Here is a 23,881-nt window from a genome sequence, read left to right as displayed (position 1 = left end):
GTAGCAGTAGACTGCTTGGAGTATGGTGCTCCCGGTTTGGTTCGGCCCCCGTGGGTGGCGGGTTTGGCCCAACGACCGGTCCGACAACAGACGTTGGACAAGCTTTAGGACGACGTAGGTAGAGAGTACGATTGTCGGGACGACAATGGGCAAAAGAAGGGGGAGTGTGGGGAAGGTGACTTGACGGACAGACTTGAGTGGAAGTAGGAGGGGACGATTTGTGCACTACAGACGGAGATTGGCAATGACAGAAAGGTAACAGCAGGGAAAGACAGAAAAGGGAGTGCAGTACCGGGATTTGACCACAAGATGGCAGGGGGGAGTGTAGTTCAGGACTTGACATCAGTTTAGGGCTATAGAAACTGCTTAGTCATAGGGGGCGGGGAGATAGGAACCCAGGAGGGAAATTCCCAGAGAGAGAGGGGATAAATAGGACTGATTGGGGTTCCAGAGGCTAGGCTAGTCCCGGGAGGAGCTCAACAGAGGAGGACTCAGGACAGAAGACAGAGAACGGTGAAGAGCTCGACCAGGGGACTGACAAGAGAAGACAGTCAGGGGGGTGGCCCTGACGCGACCTACCGCAGGACAGACGAGGCCCCGGGAGTACCGACTGGACGACGACTCTGGGCAGGTGAAGTGCTGGCAGTAGATTGGTCTAGGACAGCCCCAGCGAAAGATCCGTGAGGGACGTCATCATGACTAAAAGAGAGGGGAAGGTACCCGTGCCTGTATACGGAGAGCTGTAAAGGAACTGCGGTGCATGGCTAAGGTCATCAGGAGGACGGCAAATAAACCCGGATCTGTTACAACTAAATTCTGCCTCCAACTCGTCTTTGCCGCGTCCGGTCATGGTAAGCAGTGGACCACCCCCCAATCTGGGCCCCTACTACATAGTTGTCTTTGTTGTCTTCTAGTGATGGGCAGATCGATTTTGTAGGGCTTCTAAGTTAGTGGTACCTGGCGGCTAGACAGTAGTCTCAATCTCTTACCTTCTGGCATCAGCGGCATTTGATCTGTTAGGGCTGGCGCAATGTCTTCTATGTATGTGACATGACGCACAGATGACGTGATGCCAGCTTTGGCTAATCAGAAGCTGCCTCTGGGATATCAGAAGGTGAGAGATTTGCTGGACTCTTATCTTACTGCCATTTACCACTCAGGGTTGCCAACTTAACTTTTTACTTTTTCTGGACAGCTTATCAGAAAATTAGGAACAGACAATATTGTGCGATAGATTACAAAACCATAATAAAAATAATAAATCATTCTGATTATAAATGATATTTGCCTACAGCCCATAATTCTAATATGGAGACATCAGCTGCAGTCACAGGGAACTGTAAAATGATGATAATTACAGTCAAAATAATCTGTATAAGTTTCTACAGCATCAAAAAAAATCATGGAAGCCTTGTATTTTTTTACAGACAGTGTAAAAAATTGCCCTATTTTTATGGTCTTTCCTGGAATTTCTGGACGGTTGGCAACCCTGGTACCACTGACCTGGAAGCTGGACCTGTGTCCCGTGAATCGATCCGTGCATCTCTTTAGACTTCCCTGTCATACATTCACCCAACCATTGTAGCTTATCATTGGTATCAATGGTAATACAAGCATTTATGGCATCAAATCATTGAGGTCAGTGATAGTGATTGGCTGCAGCAGTCATATGAATGTATGACAAGTTAATTCTCCAGCAAAGTAAATGAAAACAGATGTGGACCACCAGCACGTCAGCGATGGAGCACAGATGAGAGATATACCAGGTGAATTATGGTAATTTTAGCACATTTCCTACTTTTATTTTTTTTCCCACAGTCCTGAACAATCCCTTTATTGATTTGTGTGCAGCAAAGCTGAGATTTGGACCAGAAAGTCAAATTAATCATTACAGAATTTTAGAACTTAAATTACAACTTCTGTCTCAGAATAAGAAGTAGGTACATTTTCTACTCTCACCCACTGGATGTGGTTGGATTTTGTGGGTGCGAGATGACTGAAACTACTCCTGATAAAGTGAAGAAAATCCTTTGCCAAGGATAAGCCGACAATTTTCCACCTGTATCTGCCAGAACAACTACTGTCAAACAGGTCTGAGCCCTCGTCCAAAGTCAATTTTCTAACTTTAGTAAAATGAACTGGAAACATAAGTCACCACTGATGGACGGGAATAAATGGTGGATTTTACAATTGATAATCATCCCGGTCGTGGCAGAAGGGCCTGTCTTATATAGACAATATTTTCATTTCCAGATACAAGTATTAAAGAGTAAATTGACAAAGGGGCGTGATCCAACGGGCAGCAAGACCCAAGAAAGTTTGGTCACCTTTTTTTTGATCCCAGGAATTTAAGACCTTATGCATCTGAACACAGGAAGGGGGCCCCTTCTACCACTATAACAGTGCCCACAAGATTTCTAGATACCATTGGGTTGCTACTGGAGTTTTTTTTTGTACTAAACAAGACCCTTAAATTTGTAATGTACATGTCTATTTGTGCCATAGGTTGAAGCTCACGGGCCCCAAAACTTCCACAGGGCCCCTAACTATCTATAAAGGTATTGTCCTTCTGGATAGCCCGCCAGGGCAGTGGGGTACTCGGTACCGGGCCGGTATCTCAGAGGGAAGTGTCATCCTCATGGGGCGCCACATACCCCCCCATTAAACACAGCACGTCCGCGGGCTGCAAGTGAAACAAAGGATGTTACATAAGGAACATACAAAATTTTTATTTTAACAATACTGCCTGCAGTAAACATTACTTATATTACTATAAAACATCTTCTCACAGGACAGGGACCTTTTACTTTTAACGTTACCTATGATAACTTTGGATTTACTACTATGATCTGAAGTGCTACCTTGGTGACAACCACTGACTCCTAGTTCGTCACCTGAATTCAAATTTTTATTCAAAACTTCACATTTTTTTATTAAGCATTACTACGAAGCTAAATTCTGCAAAATATTCACTCCTGATCTGATAGTTAAACATTGCTACCAACGTTTTTTTTTTTATGAGGCACAATATAAAAGACTTCACAGTAAAAAGAAACAGTAATTCTTGCAAGCGCTGGACACCGCTCCCAGCCGGGATTTCTTGCAGTGTCTCTATAGCTGAAGTAGAACTCGGGTCTGAAGTAGTCCTTGTTGAAGACTGTTCATGTAAAACCAAGAGAGAGCACCTTAAGAGGCGTAAACTATTTACAGCAAAGTTTTTGGATCACTCCAAATTCATGATCGCTCAGTTCAATAAAATTGGTGCCAACTGGGCGAACTGGGGAAACACAGAAAATGAGGGCACAATGGTGCCCATACCCTCCTGGGTAACAGTTCAGTTAGAAATGTACTCAGGGGTTTCGTCTCTTGCATGATGAAGTGCGAGGATAACGAATCTCTGGAAGGGAAAATCCATGATGCATGGTAACACCCATCAGCTGCTCAGGCTCCTCCGCCAAGATCAGAAGCCGCCGAATGGGACGCGTCTGCTCCAGCTTTGCTCTTTTCAGCAGAGACTTCTTTCAGTTCTCCATTGCGATCAGCTTAACGTCTTGGAATTGAGAACACAACTCCTCCATTTGTTCCATGCGAAGTACTGGCCTGTTGCACGCAGTAGCTGGGAACTCAGGGGTCAACCCGGTTGCAGGGGCGGCGGCCATACCTGACGCTTCCCGGTGGTGTCTCGGCTCTGGTGCAGGCACTGGACGGCAGCCGGTGGCAGCGGTGGTTGCTGGAGCTGCCTGGTCAGCGGGCAGCGACCGGAGTGGAGCAGGTGCTGGTTCAAGATCTGCTGAGGCCTCAGGTGGGACCTGCGCGGCCGCGCCAGGTCCAGACAAAAACACAGTCTCTGCCTCACATTCAGATCCTGGGTCCTCGGGTAACTCCTTCTGGCAGGCAGCGCCCAGCGACAGCAGCGGGGAAGTGGAGACAGGCGCTGCCGATGGCATAGCAGCGGCCGCAGGTTTCACAGGTGCTGCCTGGGGTGGAACTGGTTCAGCGGCTGTGGAGGTACCATTTCTGCAGGCCCCTCCTGGGTGCACTGCTGATCCAAGGCCTGCAGAGCCTCCTGCTTCAGCCGCAGACTGCAGTTCAGCATGGCGATTTCTTCCTCCAGCTGCTGGCGGTCCATCACAGAAGCAGGGCCGGAGCCTTTCAACTATTGCGCCGGGGAAGGCAAGCTCCTCTTCCTCGCGATCTTCAGGCCTCCGTCCTTCTTCCATCATGGCGTCCTGGCATTCTAGCTTCTCTCTGGGCTCCTTTCCCGCCACAGGGCTTTGCTCCTCCTTCCTGGGTTGGCGCCTCCTTCCTCTTCCTCCATACCAAGCCAGTATATGAACCCCTCTGGGGGTAGGCCATGTTGCGGTTGCATAGAAGTTCAAGCAGGGGAGGCCCAGGACAGTTCGCGCTCTTTCCTTAGGGCCACCCATGTTGTCACGCCCTTCTTCACCGCGCTGGCGGCCATTTTGAGAGTCCATTTTACAGTCTATCATTTTGGTTCTTTTGCACATTCTCAGCTATTTTAAGTCCAATAAATCTTCAGCACACAGGACTCGGTGGTACCGGGCTTCGTCATCCTGTTCGTGATGCCATAATTGAATCGCCTGCCAGGGCAGAGGGGTACTCGGTACCGGGCCGGTATCTCAGAGGGAAGTGTCACAGTAGCGGTGAGCCGGTCCGTGGCCCTGGGCATCCATGTAAAAGGGAGTTAAGCGTGGCTGATTAAAGTTTATAAGTGGATGATTCGTGATGCCACCTGTGGTCTCTGGTCAGTTTGACCAGCGCTGCAGGGTTGCTTCTCTGGGACAGATGTTGTGGTGCAGCAATGATGTTGAAGCTCCCCACAGGTGGAGCTGGGGTCCTAGGGCAGAGTAGATGAAGGTGGTAAATGGGGAGATGGTGTAAAGACGTAGATGTAGCAGAGCCGGGTGCAAGGCATAAGAATAAGTGGAGGACACAAGGGCATGTAGTTCCAAAGGCTTTACTCACAGTCTGGTGCGCACAGGTGCCCGCTTCAGTGCCGTGTCCTCCAGGTCAGGGGCTCAGCCAGCTCCCAGGCAAGGTAAAGTACACCTTTCCGGCACTCCTCCAACATGTGCCTTCTCTGAACGTCTCCACACTAGCACCTAATCTGAAGTACTTGTAGTTGCGTATTAACCTCAAGTTCCTCCTTCTTGATGTTATTTAGAACTCTACTTGTACGGCAGACAGCTGTAGCCTGCTTCGGGGACTCCTTGCTATCATTTCCTGGCTCACCCACGTTGCTGTTGTGCCCCCAAGTCTTAGATGGGAATAAAGTGGTGACGACATCTATTCCTCTGGTTTATGCTGCAGGAACATCAGTATCCATACAACCTCGGAGACCGGACTCCGGCCATGCGGTTCAAACTTGAGGAAGGGCTCTGCTTTGACCCCAGTCCTTAGTTCTCTTCTCCTTATGTTCCACACTAATCTTTCTTCCTTCAGAAGAATCAGGCTTTCTATGGCTCTTTCCTGTGCCAGCAGCTCCAGGTCACAGGAGTCTGCTGCAGCACTTCCTTCACTCCATCCCTCTCAGGGGATCTCCTCTTACCAACTGACCTTTTCCTAATATTCTCCCGCTCTCTTGTGCAGTCTAAGCTCCACCCACCTCCCAGCACTCTTCGTGTTCCAAGCAGGGATCGACCAAGGTTGCTCTGCTACACTACTGGTGTGCGTAAAAAACAATAAAAAAAAAATATATATATAAAAAACACTGGTGTGCGTGTGGGATGTGAGTGTTGGAGTGTGGTCAAGTGTCTCCACCTTACCTGGATAGTGGGGTACTACACCTCAGGAGGAGGTGCAGTACCTCTGTGGCAACTGAACCCTCAGGGGCGCCACACTTCTAATATGGATCAAATTGAACTTTTGGCCTCCTTTTAGCTGCTTGGTTTTTATGCATTTTTTTAACACTGCTTTTTGGAATGTGTTTTTTTTTAATTTACAAATACATTTTTTTATTCATCTTATACATAAACCTTTTTGAATGCACAAGAAAAAAAATAACAAACTTAGAGCATCTGTCATGTTTAAAAAATAACACCACTATCTCAAGAAATGCAACAAAATGGTGGAAAAAAATGCGGGGAAAAAAGCAGCCATTCTCTTTATATTGCTTTTTATATTAATCAAGTTGTACAAAAAGGTTTATAGAACCCTGGTCATGTGTCCAAATTGGTACTCTGTGGCAGTCAAACCAGGGCAGCGCAAACTTTCTAGTCTGGTTCTCGAATGTTGACATAGCGGGCACCTTTTTTGAATATTAGGTCCTTGTGTGGGGAAGGTGACTTGAGGGACAGACGTGACTGGAAGTAGGAGGGGACGGTTTGTGCACTAGAGATGGAGATTGACAGGATAGAAGGGTGACAGCTGGGAAAGGTGGATAGGAGAGTGCATTACCTAGAAATGACCACAAGATGGCAGGGGGGAGTAGCTTAGGACTCAACATCAGCTTATGGCTAGAGTTGAGCGATACCGTCCGATACTTCAAAGTATCGGATCGGAATGGATCGGCCGATCTTAAAAAAAAGTATCGGTATCGCCGATTCCGATACCGGAAGTCCCATTCAAGTCTATGGGACTTCCGGTATCGGAATAAGAAAAATCCTGTTTTTCCCTTGTACAGCCTCTCTGGGGTCTGTACGGGCCTTTCGGGGGGCTGTGCCGGCCTGCCAGGGGGTCTGTGCAGGCTCCGGTGGTCTGTGCCGGCCTGCCGGGGGGCTGTGCAGGCTCCGGGGGGCTGTGCCGGCCTGCCGGGGGGCTGTGCCGGCCTGCCGGGGGGCTGTGCAGGCTCCGGGGGGCTGTGCCGGCCTGCCGGGGGGCTGTGCCGGCCTGCCGGGGGACTGTGCAGGCTTCGGGGGTCTGTGCAGGCATCGTCCGATGGGACTACAAGTCCCATCGGGCGATGCCTGCTACCATGACAGTGATTGACACATTAGCCAATGATGGGACAGTAGTAGTCCCATCATCCGGCTAATGTGTTGAATGTAAAAAAAAAAAAAAAAAATTACATGCTACATACATGCTACATACATACAACATGCATACTACATACATGCTACATTCATACTACATATATACTACATGCAACATACATACTACATATATACTACATGCATGCAACATGCATACTACATATATACTACATGCAACATACATACTACATATATACTACATGCAACATACATACTACATATATACTACATGCATGCAACATGCATACTACATATATACTACATGCTACATACATACTACATATATACTACATACATACTGCATGCTACATACATACTACATGCTACATACATACCACATACATACTACATACATACTACATGCTACATATATACTACATATATACTACACGCATGCAACATGCATACTACATATATGCTACATACATACTACATACATACTACATATATACTACATACATACTACATACATACTACATGCATGCTACATACATACTACATGCTACATACATACCACATACATACTACATACATACTACATGCTACATACATACTACATATATACTACATGCATGCTACATATATACTGCATGCTACATGCATGCTACATACATACTACATACATACTACATGCTACACACATACCACATATATACTACATACATACTACATACAATACATTCATACAATACATACATAGACATACAGTACATATAACATAGAGTAACATACTTACCAATACTTGTCACATTGTTCCCCGAAGCCATTGTCTTTTACGGAATAAATATTAACATAACAAACCACAAAAATACTCACCCACGATCCGAAGCAGTCCACGAGTGTGTCCCACGACGATCTTGGGTAGAGAACTGCAGCATCAGCTGATGCTGCCGTTCTCTACGGGCTGCAGGAATCCAATGACGGAAGGTAGGTATCCTTCCGCACTGTATTCCTCCGCCACTTAAAAAAAAAAAAGTCCCTAGTCTCACTTTATGCCATTGCTGCGTGGGAAATTCCCACACAGCAATGGCATAAAGTGAGACTAGGGACTTTTTTTTTTTTAAGTGGCGGAGGAATACAGTGCGGAAGGATACCTACCTTCCGTCATTGGATTCCTGCAGCCCGTAGAGAACGGCAGCAACAGCTGATGCTGCAGTTCTCTACCCAAGATCGTCGTGGGACACACTCGTGGACTGCTTCGGATCGTGGGTGAGTATTTTTGTGGTTTGTTATGTTAATATTTATTCCGTAAAAGACAATGGCTTCGGGGAACAATGTGACAAGTATTGGTAAGTATGTTACTCTATGTTATATGTACTGTATGTCTATGTATGTATTGTATGAATGTATTGTATGTAGTATGTATGTAGTATATATGTGGTATGTATGTAGCATGTAGTATGTATGTAGTATGTATGTAGCATGCATGTAGCATGCAGTATGTATGTAGCATGCATGTAGTATATATGTAGTATGTATGTAGCATGTAGTATGTATGTAGTATGTATGTGGTATGTATGTAGCATGTAGTATGTATGTAGCATGCATGTAGTATGTATGTAGTATATATGTAGTATGTATGTAGCATGTAGTATGTATGTAGCATGCATGTAGTATATATGTAGTATGTATGTAGTATGTATGTAGCATGTAGTATGTATGTAGCATGCATGTAGTATATATGTAGTATGTATGTAGCATGTAGTATGTATGTAGCATGCATGTAGTATATATGTAGTATGTATGTAGCATGTAGTATGTATGTAGCATGCATGTAGTATATACAGTATGTAGTATGTATGTAGCATGTAGTATGTATGTAGCATGCATGTAGTATGTATGTAGTATGTTTGTAGTATGTATGTGGTATGTATGTAGCATGTAGTATGTATGTAGCATGCATGTAGTATGTATGTAGTATGCATGTAGTATATATGTAGTATGTATGTAGCATGTAGTATGTATGTAGCATGCATGTAGTATATATGTAGTATGTATGTATGTAGTATGTATGTAGTATATATGTAGCATGTAGTATGTATGTAGCATGCATGTAGTATATATGTGGTATGTATGTAGTATGTATGTAGTATGTATGTAGTATGTATGTGGTATGTATGTAGTATGTATGTAGCATGTAGTATGTATGTAGCATGCATGTAGTATGTATGTAGTATTTTTTTTTTTTTTTTTACATTTAACACATTAGCCGGATGATGGGACTACTACTGTCCCATCATTGGCTAATGTGTCAATCACTGTCATGGTAGCAGGCATCGCCAGATGGGACTTGTAGTCCCATCGGACGATGCTTGCACAGACCCCCGGACATCAGCACAGCCCCCCGGCAGGCCGGCACAGCCCCCCGGCAGGCCGGTACAGACCCCCACAGGGTGCACAGACCACCGGCAGGCCGGCACAGCCCCCCGGCAGGCCGGTACAGACCCCCACAGGGTGCACAGACCACCGGCAGGCCGGCACAGCCCCCCGGCAGGCCGGTACAGACCCCCACAGGGTGCACAGACCACCGGCAGGCCGGCACAGCCACCCGGCAGGCCGGTACAGACCCCGGGCAGTCCACACAGCCCCCCGGCAGGCCGGCAGAGACCCCCGGAAGGCCCGAAATGACGGCGCATCATGATGCGCACACACCGCGCATCATGATGACGTCAGGCTGTCAATCAACTTTGAACTTCCGATTCCGATGCCGACTTCCGATATTGAAAAAATATCGGAAGTCGGTATCGGAATTCCGATACAGCAAGTATCGGCTGATACCCGATACTTGCGGTATCGGAATGCTCAACACTACTTATGGCTTGAGAAATGCTTAGTCATGGGGGGCGGGGAGATAGGAACCCAGGAGGGCAATTCCCGGTGAGAGAGGGGATAAATAGAACAGGATAGGGTTCCAGACAGGCTAGTCCCGGGAGGAGATCGGTAGAAGACGGTGAAGAGAGAAGAGCTTGACCAGGGGACGGACAGCAAAGAGACAGTTGGGGGAGTGGCCCTGACCCATCCAAAGAAAACCCAAATGAGACTCTGTGCCACTGCAACAGTGGTGATCTGCGAGCAGGAGCGGGGTGGCGCTGAAGTGGATTACCCAGGGCGGCCACTGGAGGAACTGTCGCCGGCCGTCCCTGCGGAACTATCCGGTCTGGAGGCTGGTCCTGCCGAAGGGTGGGATGAAGAGTAATGGCAGGCGCCAGATGACGGGAGCGGGAGCTGCGGAGGAGCAACGGAGGCCAGCTGCTTCCCGGACGGACTCCTGGGAGAGCAGAGGAACAACCTTCAGAAAGCCGCGGCGCCGAGGAAGGTGAGAGTTCCCCCGGCTCTGCCGGCGGCTCTGCAAGCGGCCCTCACCACTCGGCCTCCCACGCGGGCCTCCCGTTTTCCAGCGGCCCTGGTTGCGGAGGGCTCTGCGGCCTCCGCTGGGCCAACCGACGCTCTCACCCACCACCCTGAGCCACCCCGCCCGGCGGCGCATCGGGCCGCATCGCCGGTGCAAAACCAGCAAGTGGCCGACGCTGCTGTGTTCCACCTGGCAGCAGCGGTTTACCACCCGAAGCCTGCCACCACTCCAGCCTCCCCTGCGGCCTCCCACTCCGGCCCCGTCTGCGACTCCGGTTGCGGCCTGCTCCGTGGCCGCCTCTGGTTCGATTGCGGCGCTGGCCGCTGCCTACCCAGTGTGTTATGATGAGTCACTGAAGGAGGAAAAAACAAAATACCAGCTAAGTCCAGAAAAACCAGAGAGGTTGGCAGCTATCGGATTGCAGACCCCTGAACCTATCCACAACAACTAGCAGTAGCCGTGGGGGGTTCCTACGGTGCCCTAGACCCCTCAATCACAGCCGGAAAGCTACATAACCTAAAGACAGAAAGGGGGAAAAACTAAACTGCCCCAGAGCAGACCCCAAAGCAATAGGCAGCCCCCAACATATAATGACGGTGAAGCAAGATGAAAACACTAACACAGATAGAAAGATAGGTTGAGCAAATGATGGGGCCCAAGCTAACTACATAGGACAGGATAGGAAAGCTGCTGTCTGCCATCCGCAAAAACCCTATCAAAATGAGCCAACCGACTGATAGGAAAAACAGGCCCTGAAGTCGCTAGGCTTCAAAAGACTATATCAGCACTCAGGTATATTCTGAAGACAGAGCAAAAGATCAACAGATCAGAGACAAAAATGGAATTCAGCTCACCCCCGGCCGGGGATGGCTGAACTCCCAAAAAAAAAGGCAAAACAAAAACAAAACTGAAGAGTACAAAGCAGAGCAGAAAACTTAGCTTTGAGACGCAGGAATCAGACTGGTCTCCAAGAATCCAGCAGGAAAATCACCAGCCAGGAAGAAGGGCGTCGGCAGCCTTATATCCAGTCCTCAATTCCAGCCACCCAGTTATCATCTAGCTACCCAGGTGTTTGGTAATCAGTCTCACTACCTTCATTCACCAGAGGAGGGAGTTCACCAGACCTCAACGGTGAAGGGAAAAATGAACTCACAACACCGGTGGCACCCGTGGCCTCTGCCTCGCTCATGGTTCCAGCTGTGGCCTGCTCACCGATGTCCGGGGCCACCTCTGCCGCACTCCATACCGCGGCTGCGGCCTGCCCATCAAAGTCCGTGGCTGCTCCGGCCCTGCTCCGGATTGGGGCTTCAGCTGGGTCGTCGGGCTCTGCCGCCTCTGCGGAGCTGTCTGCCATCCACACTAGCAGGCCCCAGCTTCACCGCTCCGCTTCTCACCAGTCAACGACCCCGGTCCCTCCCCTGCGGTTGAAACTGCAGGAGCTGGGGGCCTGATGGAGCAAAGCCACCACGTCGACAGAGATGAGCGCGTCCACGCCACCACCGGTGGTGGACTGCTGGTTCCCAAGCAGAGAAATGGCGCGGAACACGCGCCGTAGAAACAATTTTGGCCCCTTCTACCCCTTTTGACTCATCTCTCAGGAGGGAGGTGACCCCTGAGCCCTGGGCAAAAAGAACACTCGGGGCTCAGGAACAGTCGAGACATCCCGGGAACCTCACGGCTGTTAGGTTCCCCTGCTGGACTGGCGCAACATCAGCCATCAGGAAATGGCCCGGACTGTCGGGATTTCACTGCACCGTTGTGCAGGCCCCAAGAGGACAGTTCGACGTCCAAGATAAGGGATATGTTTTATTGTTGATTGCTTGCTCCTGGCATAGCGGGGATGTGGGAGAGGAAGTACTCATGTTAAAGGGAGGGGGAGTAATTATGTTCTGTTTTAAAATGTAATGTTGAAAGAAAACAAAAAAAACGAAAAAAACAAATAAGGGAAAAGGGGTTACCCCTGTTGGGTAACTCATATTGTTATTAAGGTAGAGATAACAGTATGTTAAAGTTATTTAATGAGTAGTGTGTTTAAAAAAAAAAAAATGTGTGTAACAGGTTCCTGGTACTAGGTAGATGTGACGAAGACGCCGACCATGACTCTTTTTAGGTGAAGGACAAAGAAGAGACGAAGAACATTGAACCAGACAGTGGTCCGTCAGTCAGGTCCCCGACACCACAGACACCCCCAAAAGGATGGGCGGGCGCCAATGATGACCTGGTAGGCGAAAGGCCTCGGTCATGGCGTCCCGGACAGCTGAAGGTAATAGAAGGGGAGAGTAGTGGGAGGTATACGCCGTAGAGTAGTCCAGGTGGACCTCGCCAACCTGAACGAAGTTGTCACGTGGCGTGCGCGCTGGCGAGTAGCAGTAGACTGCTCGGAGCATGGTGCTCCCGGTTTAGTTCGGCCCCCCGTGGGGCAGCGGGTTTGGCACAATGACCGATCCGACAACAGACTGTGGACAAGCTTCAGGACGATGTAGGTAGAGAGTACGATTGTCGGGACGACAATGGACAAAGGGAGGAGGAGTGTGGGGAAGGTGACTTGACGGACAGACGTGACTGGTAGTAGGAGGGGACGGTTTGTGCACTAGAGATGGAGATTGACAGGATAGAAGGGTGACAGCTGGGAAAGGTGGATAGGAGAGTGCAGTACCTAGAAATGACCACAAGATGGCAGGGGGGAGTAGCTTAGGACTCAACATCAGCTTATGGCTTGAGAAACGCTGAGTCATGGTTGGCGGGGAGATAGGAACCCAGGAGGGGATTTCCCTGTGAAAGAGGGGATAAATAGAACAGGATAGGGTTCCAGGCAGGCTAGTCCCGGGAGGAGCTCGGTAGAAGACGGTGAAGAGAGAAGAGCTTGACCAGGGTACGGACAGCAAAGAGACAGTCATGGGGGTGGCCCTGACCCGATGGACCGCAGGACAGACGAGGCCCCGGGGGTACCGATTTGACGACGACCTTGGGCAGGTGAAGCGCTGGCGGTAGATTGGTCTAGGACAGCCCCAGTACAAGATCCACGAGGGACGTTACTTTGACTTGAGCAAAGGTGCAGGTACCCGGGTCTGGAGACAGAGAACTGTAAGGAGGCTGTGGTGCGTGGTTGTGGTCGTCAGGAGGACGACGAATAAATCCGGAACTTGCATCGCCTGGTGTCTGTGTCTTCCGGACAGGGTAAGCAGTGGTCCACCCCCCATGCCCGGACCCTACCACACTTGCAACGTCATGGGAAAGCACGTGGACTAGTGACTAACCTTCATGGTGTGCAAAAGCGCTGCAACGTCCTGTAGTTCCAGTAGCCTAGAAGTCACAAGAAAATCAAGTAGCAAGTGACGTTTCGACCCCATTCGAGTTTTCTTCAAACATCGCTAAAAGACAAGTGAAGATATATACGAAAGATTTTTATGTTATACATATGAAACACATAATAAACAGAATTTACAAAAATAAATGATATGTACACACAAGGAAAATACACTGGTAAATGAGACAAAGCTGCTAGCAAGCGTTAGGAAAAAATTGTTAATCAAATAAATAAAGAGTACTTCAACATAATAAATTTCCATAGCAGCAGTGAAAAAAATATATACAAATAAAAGACAATAAACAGAAGACATGAGCTTGCAAGTATAAGGTCATTAATGAAGGCTATGCACTCATCAGTCTTATACACTCATGACATGAAAAAGGTTAACCATATAATAAAAGGTATGAATGGAGTAACTGACCATTATTTGACTTGGTTAACTGCCTGGTCTGTACAGTCGTGTTTCTTTGTTTGGAGTGCTGGGGGATACTAAGGAATAGAAGTTTATAACAACCTAGGTGGAGGTACTGATCTTGGGATGTAATGTCCATGGAGCCCTGTGTGGAAGCGCGGTTGTGCGCTACAGCGGTGGTAGTGCAGAGGAATTGGTGGCAGTGGGTCAGTTTAAATAAGTGCCAGGAGCCGCACTTCCAGTTGCGGCATGCAGGAAGCGGCTGCTGAGGGGGATGTCAGAATGAGGTCTGGAAAGCATGGCGTAGTGCTCATCCGCAATGTAGTCACGGCACCGCGGTGGGAGAAAATATTGCAAGGCATCGTATGATGCTGCTAAGGTTGCTAGGGAAAGTAAGAGGTGCTACGAAGAGGAAGGGGAATCTAATGTGGATATAAAAAGGTGGAACTGTTCTTAGTTAAGGGGGACAGACTTGTGTGATGAGTTATTATTATTATTATTATTTATTTATATAGCACCATTGATTCCATGGTGCTGTACATGAGAAGGGGTTACATACAGATTACAGATATCACTTACAGCAAGCAAACTAACAATCACAGACTGATACAGAGGGGAGAGAGGACCCTGCCCTTTCGGGCTTACATACTACAGGATGGTGGGGAAGGAGACAGTAGGTTGGTGGGTTGCAGCAGTTCCGATGTTGGTTGAGGTGATATCACCGGTAGTGGTGAGAGGGAAGGAGGTAGCGGGGTCATTGCAGGCTGTAGGCTTTCTTGAAGAGGTGGGTTTTCAGGTTCCGTCTGAAGGATCCAAGTGTGGTTGATAGTCGGACTTGTTGGGGCACAGAATCCCAGAGAATAGGGGCTATTCGGGAGAAGTCTTGGAGGCGGTTGGGTGAGGAGCGAATAAGTGTGGAGGAGAGAAGGAGGTCTTGGGAGGACCGGAGATTACGTGAGGGAAGGTATCGGGAGATTAGTTCAGAGACATATGGGGAGACAGGTTATAGATGGCCTTGTAGGTCAGAATTAGTAATTTGAACTGGATACGCTGAGGGAATGGGAGCCAGTGAAGAGATTTGCAGAGGGGAGAAGCGGAGGAGTAGCGAGGAGAGAGATGAATTAGTCAGGCAGCACAGTTAAGGATGGACTGGAGAGGTGCGAGGGTGTTAGCAGGGAGACCACAGAAAAGGATGTTGCAGTAGTCGAGGCGGGAGATGATGAGGGCATGCACAAGCATTTTAGTAGATTGCGGGTTGAGGAAAGGACGGATTCTGGAAATATTTTTGAGCTGGAGGCGACAGGAGGTAGAAAGAGCTTGGATGTGCGGTTTGAAGGACAGGGCAGAGTCAAAGGTTACTCCGAGGCAGCGGACTTCCGGTACTGGGGAAAGCGTGATGTCATTAATTGTTATAACTAGGTCGGGTAAAGAAGATCTGTGAGATGGAGGAAAGATGATGAGTTCAGATTTGTCTACATTGAGTTTGAGGAAGCGAGAGGAGAAGAAGGAGGATATGGCTGATAGACACTCTGGGATTCTGGACAGCAGAGAGGTAACGTCTGGGCCAGAGAGGTAGATCTGAGTGTCATCAGCATAAAGGTGGTAGTGGAATCCGTGGGACTTTATGAGTTGCCCCAGACCAAGTGTATAGATTGAGAAGAGTAGGGGTCCTAAAACAGAGCCTTGGGGGACTCCAACAGAGAGAGGGTAGGATGAGGAGGTGGTGTGGGAGTGGGAGACGCTGATTATGCGGTTGGAAAGGTATGAGGAGATCCAGGATAGGGCAAGGCCTTTGATGCTGAAGGAGGAGAGGATCTGTAGTAGGAGGCAGTGGTCAACTGTGTCAAATGCAGCGGACAGGTCTAGAACAGGAGTATAGAGTATTGTCCATTTGATTTGGCTGTAAGTAGGTCGTTAGTAATTTTGGTCAGGGCTGTCTCAGTGGAGTGATGGGGGCGGAAATCAGATTGTAGATTGTCAAAGAGCGAGTTAGATGATAGGTGGGAGGAAAGTTCATCGTGGACATGCTGTTCCAGGAGTTTGGAAGCAAATGGGAGCAACGATATTGGGCGATAGCTGGACATAGCGGTTGGGTCGAGGGTTGGCTTTTTAAGGATAGGCGTGATTGTGGCATGCTTGAAAGCAGAAGGGAAGGTACCAGACGTTAGTGATAGGTTGAAGAGGTGGGTTAGGGATGGGATAAGTGTGGTGGTGAGGTTGGGGAGGAGGTGGGATGGGATGGGATCAAGTGCACAGGTTGTGAGGTGCGATTTGGAGAAGAGGCGATTAAGTTCCCCTTCAGTGATGTTGGAGAGGGAGGTTATGGGGTTTGGGCATTGGTCTGGTATACAAAGGGGTTGTGGTGGTTGAGTGATGAATACTTGCCTTGTTTGGTCAATCTTGTTTTTGAAGTGTGTGGCAAAGTCCTCGGCAGAGATGAGGGAGGTTGGAGGAGGCAGTGGTGGGCGGAGGAGGGAGTTAAAAGTTTTGAATAACTGTTTTGGGTTGTAAGATAGGGAAGATATGAGGGTTGTGAAGTAGGCCTGTTTAGCAGAGGTGAGGGCAGATTTGAAATCGAGTGTTGCCTGTTTGAATGTAGTGAAGTCATCTTGCGAATTTGTTTTCTTCCAGCGCCATTCTGCAATCCTGGACACTTGCCGGAGCTTTTTAGTGGTGTTATTGTGCCAGGGTTGTCTGTTGATACGTCGCATTCTGCCATGAACGAGAGGGGCAACCGTGTCAATAGCTGATGCGAGAGTGGCATTGTAGAAAGCAGTGGCACTGTCTGTGTCATGGAGTGAGGATATGGATGCCAGTGGTAGAATAGAGTCAGAGAGCGCGTGGGTGTCTAGGTGTGCAAGGTTTCTGCAGGGGTGTGCATGTTGCTGTACATGGATGCCAGGTGAGGAGGACAGGGATGAGAAAGTGAGTAGATGATGGTCAGACAGAGGGAGAGGGGAGTTGGTGAAGTTAGAAAGAGAGCAGAGACGGGTGAAGACCAGGTCTAATGTGTGTACATCTGTGTGGTTGGCTGAGGAGGACCACTGAGTAAGTCCAAAGGATGAAGTAAGGGACAGGAGTTTGGAGGCTGCTGACTGAAGGGTATCAGTGGGGATGTTGAAGTCACCCATGATGATAGTGGGGGTGTCAGTTGAAAGAAAATGAAGCGAGGTAGAGAATTGGTCAATGAAGGCAGTGGTCGGGCCTGGAGATCGGTATATGACGGCCACTTGGAGGTTGGAGGGGGAGTAGATGCGGACAGAGTGGACTTCAAAAGAGGGGAGGATTAGGAAGGGAAGAGGTGGGATTGGGTTGAAGGTGCAGTTGGAAGAAAGGAGAAGACCCACACCTCCACCATGTCTGTTGCCAGGGCGAGGAGTGTGGGTAAAGTGGAGGCCGCCGTAACACAGCGCAGCAGGGGAGGTGGTGTCAGAGGGTTTCTGTGAGGCCGAGGAAGGCAAGATTGTGGGAGAGAAAGAGGTCATGAATCACATGGAGCTTATTGCATATGGAGCGGGCATTCCAAAGTACTCCCGAGAGAGAGCAGGGAGTTGGGTGTCAATGGCACAGGTTTTAAGTTGGAAAGGTTGTGGTAGTTCTTATTAAAAAGGGAGCGGTAGGAAGGGGAAGTAGTGGGGGGTGAGAGCTGTGGGGGTCCAGGATTGGGAGATATGTCGCCAGCAGTGAGGAGAAGCAGAGAAAGGGAGAGCAGATGGGAGAAGGAGAGTGGGCAGCTTGTTTTATGTTTCATTTGGACAGATTTGAGGTTGAGGAGCAGTTCAGCAGAGGAGGTCAGGTGGGGAGGAAAGAGGGAAGGGGAGATGATTATTTGGTTAGAGGGTGCTGGGGTTTGGGGATAGCGAAGGAGAGTGAGGACTAAAGGAGCAAACACTGTGAGGGCATATGTAAACATGGTGAAGAAATAAGATAGGTTGAGAGAAGCTAGGTCCAAGCAATAAGAAGGGCTTACTCAGCAGACACACCCAAAAGAGACAGGTAGATAGTGTGGGGTCCTGACTCCTGCCGAGACTAACTGCCGTAGTAATAACTGCATTTTCGAGATACTTTTGCTGCCATGATACTTATGCTGCAGGGAGACACACGTGCCTGACCCGCACACGTTCCCCCCTAGAAGGCATCTGAATATATAGGACTGAGTAGAGGATCAGGTGAGAGGGATTGTGGGAACTGATTTGGGATAAATTACCAATTGCCTAGCACACCAGGGGATGTTAGACAATCAAAGGCACAGGGCCTGGCTACATCTTTAATGAGTTAATATAAGAAACAGTTCATTAGTTTATTCTAATGTAAACAGGGATTAATTGATGCCCATAACGGGGGGGGGGGGGATAAGAGGTATGTAAAAAAAATTGATAAACGAAAGAGTAAAAAATGAAAATAAAAATTAATTTAAAAAATATGAAATAAAATAATAATAATAGTAATAATAATAATAATGAAAGAAACAAGATGCTTATGCTGATGATGTAAGAAAAAATAAAGAAATCAAAAGATACAAATACCAAAATCTAAATAAAAAAGGGGAAAATCCAGAAAATTGGAGGATAAGTAGTAGTGTCAAAGAAAGGGGCCTGTGGGCAAATGGTCTATGTATAATAATTCCTTTGGGAAAAGTAAACAAAGAAATACTGTGACTAACAAATTGGTAATAAATATGAAAATAATAAAAATTAAATCAATAATAAAATAACAATATAAAAATAAAAAATAATAAAAATAATGGAAAATGAAAATAATGAGTGAGGAAAAGATAAAAAGGGTAAAAAGGGGGAAAACAGGAAAAAATGAAAAAAAAGAGGAAAAAGAGGAAAAAATGAAAAAAGGGGGGGGATAAAACCGGCTGCCATGAGAGGTGGTAAGTTCTCCTTCAATAGAAGTGTTCAAACAGAGGCTGGACAGACATCTGTCTGGTATGATTTAGTGAATCCTGCATTGAGCAGGGGGTTGGACCAGATGACCCAGGAGGTCCCTTCCAACTCTACCATTCTATGATTCTATGAAAAATAAAAGGAAAGAGAAAAAAAGTAAATGGAAAAAAATGAATGGAAAAAAAATAATTAAAACATTTTCATAAAACGAGTTTTCTTTTGAAAAAGAAAAGCAGAAAAAGAAAAGGAAAAAGAGAAGGAAAGGAAATGTGAGACTATCCAAGTGTACTTACCCCCTGTTGGTATGTTGGTATCAGTGGGTCTGAAAAAGTTAACAACATGGAGGAACTGTAGAAAGAAAGGTTCAGACTCTTATGTTCACGAGAGAAGGGTGTGCTGAAGCAGAAAACCCAAATGTATTGTATAATACTGTTACATCTCCTGGAGTGGACCCTCTGGGCCGTGATACCGACCCACCATGGGCGATCTAACCTAATGAGGACCACCCCTTATACAGGGAGCATCAGGGGCAGACCCAGGGGGGTAAAGAACCACGACTGCTGGTACCAGGAGGCCGGCTCAAAGGAGGCTAAAGAAGGAGGCATGCGAGAAACCAAAGTTAGCAGGGCGAGTATGGAGAAGCACAATGAGTTCTGGAGGAAGCACGCGGAGTACAAGTGCATGCAGAGTATGTACGGGAGAACGTGGAGCATGCACTGGGAAGCACGCTGGATGCAGGGGAGTGCAGAGCGCACACTGGGAAGCACACTGGATACAGGAGAGGGCAGAGCGCACACTGGGAAGCACACTGGATACAGGAGAGGGCAGAGCGCACACTGGGAAGCACGCTGAAAATAGGAGAGCAGAGTGCACTAGGATGTGTGGTGCCTGTGAGGGTTCAGTCACCACAGAGGTACTGCACCTCATCCAGATGTGTGGTATCCCACTCTCAGGTAAGGAGGGGGCACTACCCAGGACTCTAACACCAGCATCCAGCACCTCACCACTCCAGTCAGGGCACCTGGGTGTACCCTATGGAAGGATGGCCTCATCCCAGTCTGAAGAGGGTTACTAGGTAGAGGGTGTGGGTGGAGAGAGTAGAGATGTCATGGAAACAAGATGGGAGGAGCAAATTAGGAGGGAAAGTGAGTAGTCTGAGAGACAGGGGCGGAACTACCGCCCGTGCAGCCCGATCATTGTACAGGGGCCCCGGGGGGGAGAGGGGGCCCCTCCAGCCTCCTACAGCACCACATGGCTAATTATTCAATGCCATTTAGCCATGTGGAGCATGAGCGCCGCAGAGCCGGCAAGGAGGAGAGCAGCCCTGAGGGCTAAGGTGAGATCATCAGCCAGCAGCGTCAGTGCTTTGCTGCCGTGTGGGGGAGGAGAGAAGGAGGAGACAGACTCACTCACACTGCCTGCCCTGTGGTGCCAAACAGAAGGTGGCTGCAGTTCAGCCACAAGTCAGTGTATGATGTCTTGTGTCTGTCTGAGTCTGTGTGAGTCACTACTGTGTGCCATGCCCCTGCACATAGCAGCAGCTCAGGAGGAATGTGCGGGGTGCGGACACTGTGACTGGAGAGTGGAGTGGACAGTGTGGATCCTCTTGGTCTGGGACTTTGGCCTGCCCTGCCTGCCCCAGGTAAGAGTACAAGAGCTGAGCAGGACTGAGGGACTGGGACCGAGGAGGCAGGCATGAATTTGGGGGGCTCCTAGGGTGGGGGAGAACTGAAGCATGGCAGGCATGATTTTGGGGGGCTCCGTCCTGGGGGAGAACTGAAGCATGATGGCCTGGCTGCTCATGAATGGGGGGCCTGGCCTGGGGAGAAGCATGGCCTGGCTGCTCATGAATGGGGGGGCCCCTGGCCTGGGGACAAGCATGGCTTTGGCTGCTCATGAATGGCGGGGCCCCTGGGGAGAAGCATGGCTGCTCATGAATGGGGGGCCCAATAGTGTGGTATTATTATCACCCCCATCATTGCTGCTTTGCACAATAGTGCAATATAATCATGACCCCCATCATTGCTGGTTTGCACAATAGTGCGGTATAATCATGACCCCCATCATTGCTACATGGCACAATAGTGTGGTATAATCATCATACCCATCATTGCTGCTTTGCACAATAGTGCGGTGTAATCATCACCCCAATCATTGCTGCTTTGCACAATAGTGCGGTACAATCATCACCCCCATCATTGCTGCTTTGCACAATAGTGCAGTATAATCATCACCCCCATCATTGCTGCTTTGCACAATAGTGCGGTGTAATCATCACCCCAATCATTTCTGCCTGGCACTACAGTGCCGTATAATCATCACCCCCAGCATTGCCACCTGGCACTACAGTGCCATGCAATCATCACCCCCAGCATTGCCGCCTGGCACTATAGTGCCGTATTATCATTACCCCCAGCATTGCCACCTGGCACTATAGTGCCATATAATAATCACCACCAGCATTGCCACCTGGCACTATAGTGCCGTATAATCATCACCCCCAGCTTTGCCACCTGGCACTATAGTGCCATATTATCATTACCCCCAGCATTGCCGCCTGGCACTATAGTGCCGTATTATCATTACCCCCAGCATTGGTGCCTGGCACTCTAGTGCCGTATAATCATCACCCCCAGCATTGCTGCCTGGCACTATAGTGCCGTATTATCATCACCCCAAGCATTGCCGCCTGGCAATATAGTGCCGTGCAGTCATCACCCCAGCATTGCCACCTGGCACTACAGTGCCATGCAATCATCACCCCCAGCATTGCCATAGCCACAAAGAACCAACACAGGCAGACCCACACACCAGCATTCAGCTTTAGGAGCTTTCAGAGGGGAGGATGCGATGCCACGTCAATAATGGAGGAGCTGACGATTCCAACGCTGACGATGCAATGTAGGAATGAGGCGGAGGTATTTCCGGGAGGCGGAGAGTCGCAGATAACCACTGTGCATGCCTGAGAATCCCAGACCCGCAGTGTGAATAAATCATAAACGACTGTGGGGCGGGATCTCAGGCCCACGCGATATGAAAGGCCGGGATGTTATCTGACACCACGGGCACGTCGGGCAGCGCCAACTGCGCAAGCCCACTAAACTACAGTACAGCGCAGGCGCCAGCATTTCAAAAGAAAATGGAGGAGGCGGCACCAAATACGAAATGAGTGATGGATGCAAGGCATCTGTCAGAGGAGGAAAGACCTGCCCCACTGTCAAATTTCAGGTATTTTTGGACAATTATATAAACAATTATTTCAGCGGTGGAACGGAAGATAAGTACCAGAGACACCTTGACAGAATGCAGCATTAGTGCTGCACAAGGTGGCTCTTTTACTTAAAAAGGCCTGCGGGGGGTGACAGGTTCCCTTTAAAGCTATGCTGAACTGTATAAAGTGGAGGCTTTGCTGGGCTGTATATGTTACCTGAAGGCTGTGCTGGGCTGTATATATTAAGTGGAGGCTTTGCTGGGCTTTATTATATATTACCTGGAGTCTGTGCTGGGCGCTGTATATATTACCTGAAGGCTGTTGCTGTACTTTATATATTACCTGGAGTCTGCTGGGCTGTATATATTAACTGGAGGCTGTGCTGGGCTGTATATGTTACCTGAAGGCTGTGCTGGGCTGTATATATCACCTGGAGGCTGTGCTAGGCTGTATATATTAACTGGAGGCTGTGCTGGGCTGTATATGTTACCTGAAGGCTGTGCTGGGCTGTATATATCACCTGGAGGCTGTGCTAGGCTGTATATATTAACTGGAGGCTGTGCTGGGCTGTATATATCACCTGGAGGCTGTGCTGTGCTGTATATATTAACTGGAGGCTGTGCTGTGCTGTATATATTAACTGGAGGCTGTGCTGGGCTGTATATATTAACTGGAGGCTGTGCTGGGCTGTATATATCACCTGGAGGCTGTGCTGGGCTGTATATATTAACTGGAGGCTGTGCTGGGCTGTATATGTTACCTGGAGGCTGTGCTGGGCTGTATATATTAACTGGAGGCTGTGCTGGGCTGTATATATCACCTGGAGGCTGTGCTAGGCTGTATATATTAACTGGAGGCTGTGCTGGGCTGTATATGTTACCTGAAGGCTGTGCTGGGCTGTATATATCACCTGGAGGCTGTGCTAGGCTGTATATATTAACTGGAGGCTGTGCTGGGCTGTATATATCACCTGGAGGCTGTGCTGGGCTGTATATATTAACTGGAGGCTGTGCTGGGCTGTATATATTAACTGGAGGCTGTGCTGGGCTGTATATATTAACTGGAGGCTGTGCTGGGCTGCATATATTACCTGAAGGCTGTGCTGGGCTGTATATATCACCTGGAGGCTGTGCTAGGCTGTATATATTAACTGGAGGCTGTGCTGGGCTGTATATATTAACTGGAGGCTGTGCTGGGCTGTATATATCACCTGGAGGCTGTGCTGGGCTGTATATATTAACTGGAGGCTGTGCTGTGCTGTATATATTAACTGGAGGCTGTGCTGGGCTGTATATATTAACAACTAGAGGCAATGCTGGGCTAGTGGGCTATATATGTTATTTGGAGGCTGTGCTGGCCTGTATATATAATTTGGAGGCTGCAACTGGCAAATAATAAATACAGCCCAGCAGCACCCTACAGATATTATATCCAGCCCTGCATAGCCTCAATATTAGATATACAGTACATTTACGGTGGGAAAATCTGCAGCAAAAATTGACATGGTGTAGATTTTCCTGCTCGAAAAAACGCAGCATATCCGCTGTAAATTTTAGTGGCACCATGTAACATGGATCTAGCACAACTGCACTTGCCGCAGCCGGCCGCAAGCCTGATAGAGAATGAATGTGGCTTGCCGGATCGGTGCCACAAGTCGCCCGTTAGGCGGCAGAGGTGCAGAATTCTGCCGGATCTGCTGCTAGTGTCGAAAA

General features: G+C 48.5%; 1 long non-coding RNA gene across 2 annotated transcripts in view; it reads right to left on the bottom strand.

Moving 5' to 3' along the window:
- The window catches only part of LOC141101277 (uncharacterized), a 132,315-nt gene that overhangs the window by 5,420 nt on the left and 103,014 nt on the right, over positions 1-23,881 (bottom strand). For both annotated transcript variants that reach the window (XR_012234925.1, XR_012234926.1), the window contains exon 3: positions 13,602-13,715. This is a non-coding gene — a long non-coding RNA (uncharacterized lncRNA). The remainder of the gene's footprint in view (positions 1-13,601; positions 13,716-23,881) is intronic.

This window comes from Dendrobates tinctorius, unplaced genomic scaffold (genome assembly GCF_039654945.1).
Source record: "Dendrobates tinctorius isolate UK_male_01 unplaced genomic scaffold, ASM3965494v1 ptg000116l, whole genome shotgun sequence".
NCBI lineage: Eukaryota > Metazoa > Chordata > Amphibia > Anura > Dendrobatidae > Dendrobates > Dendrobates tinctorius.
The sequence above is the reverse complement of the archived record's forward strand: the minus strand, read 5'-3'. Positions and strand labels throughout refer to the sequence as shown.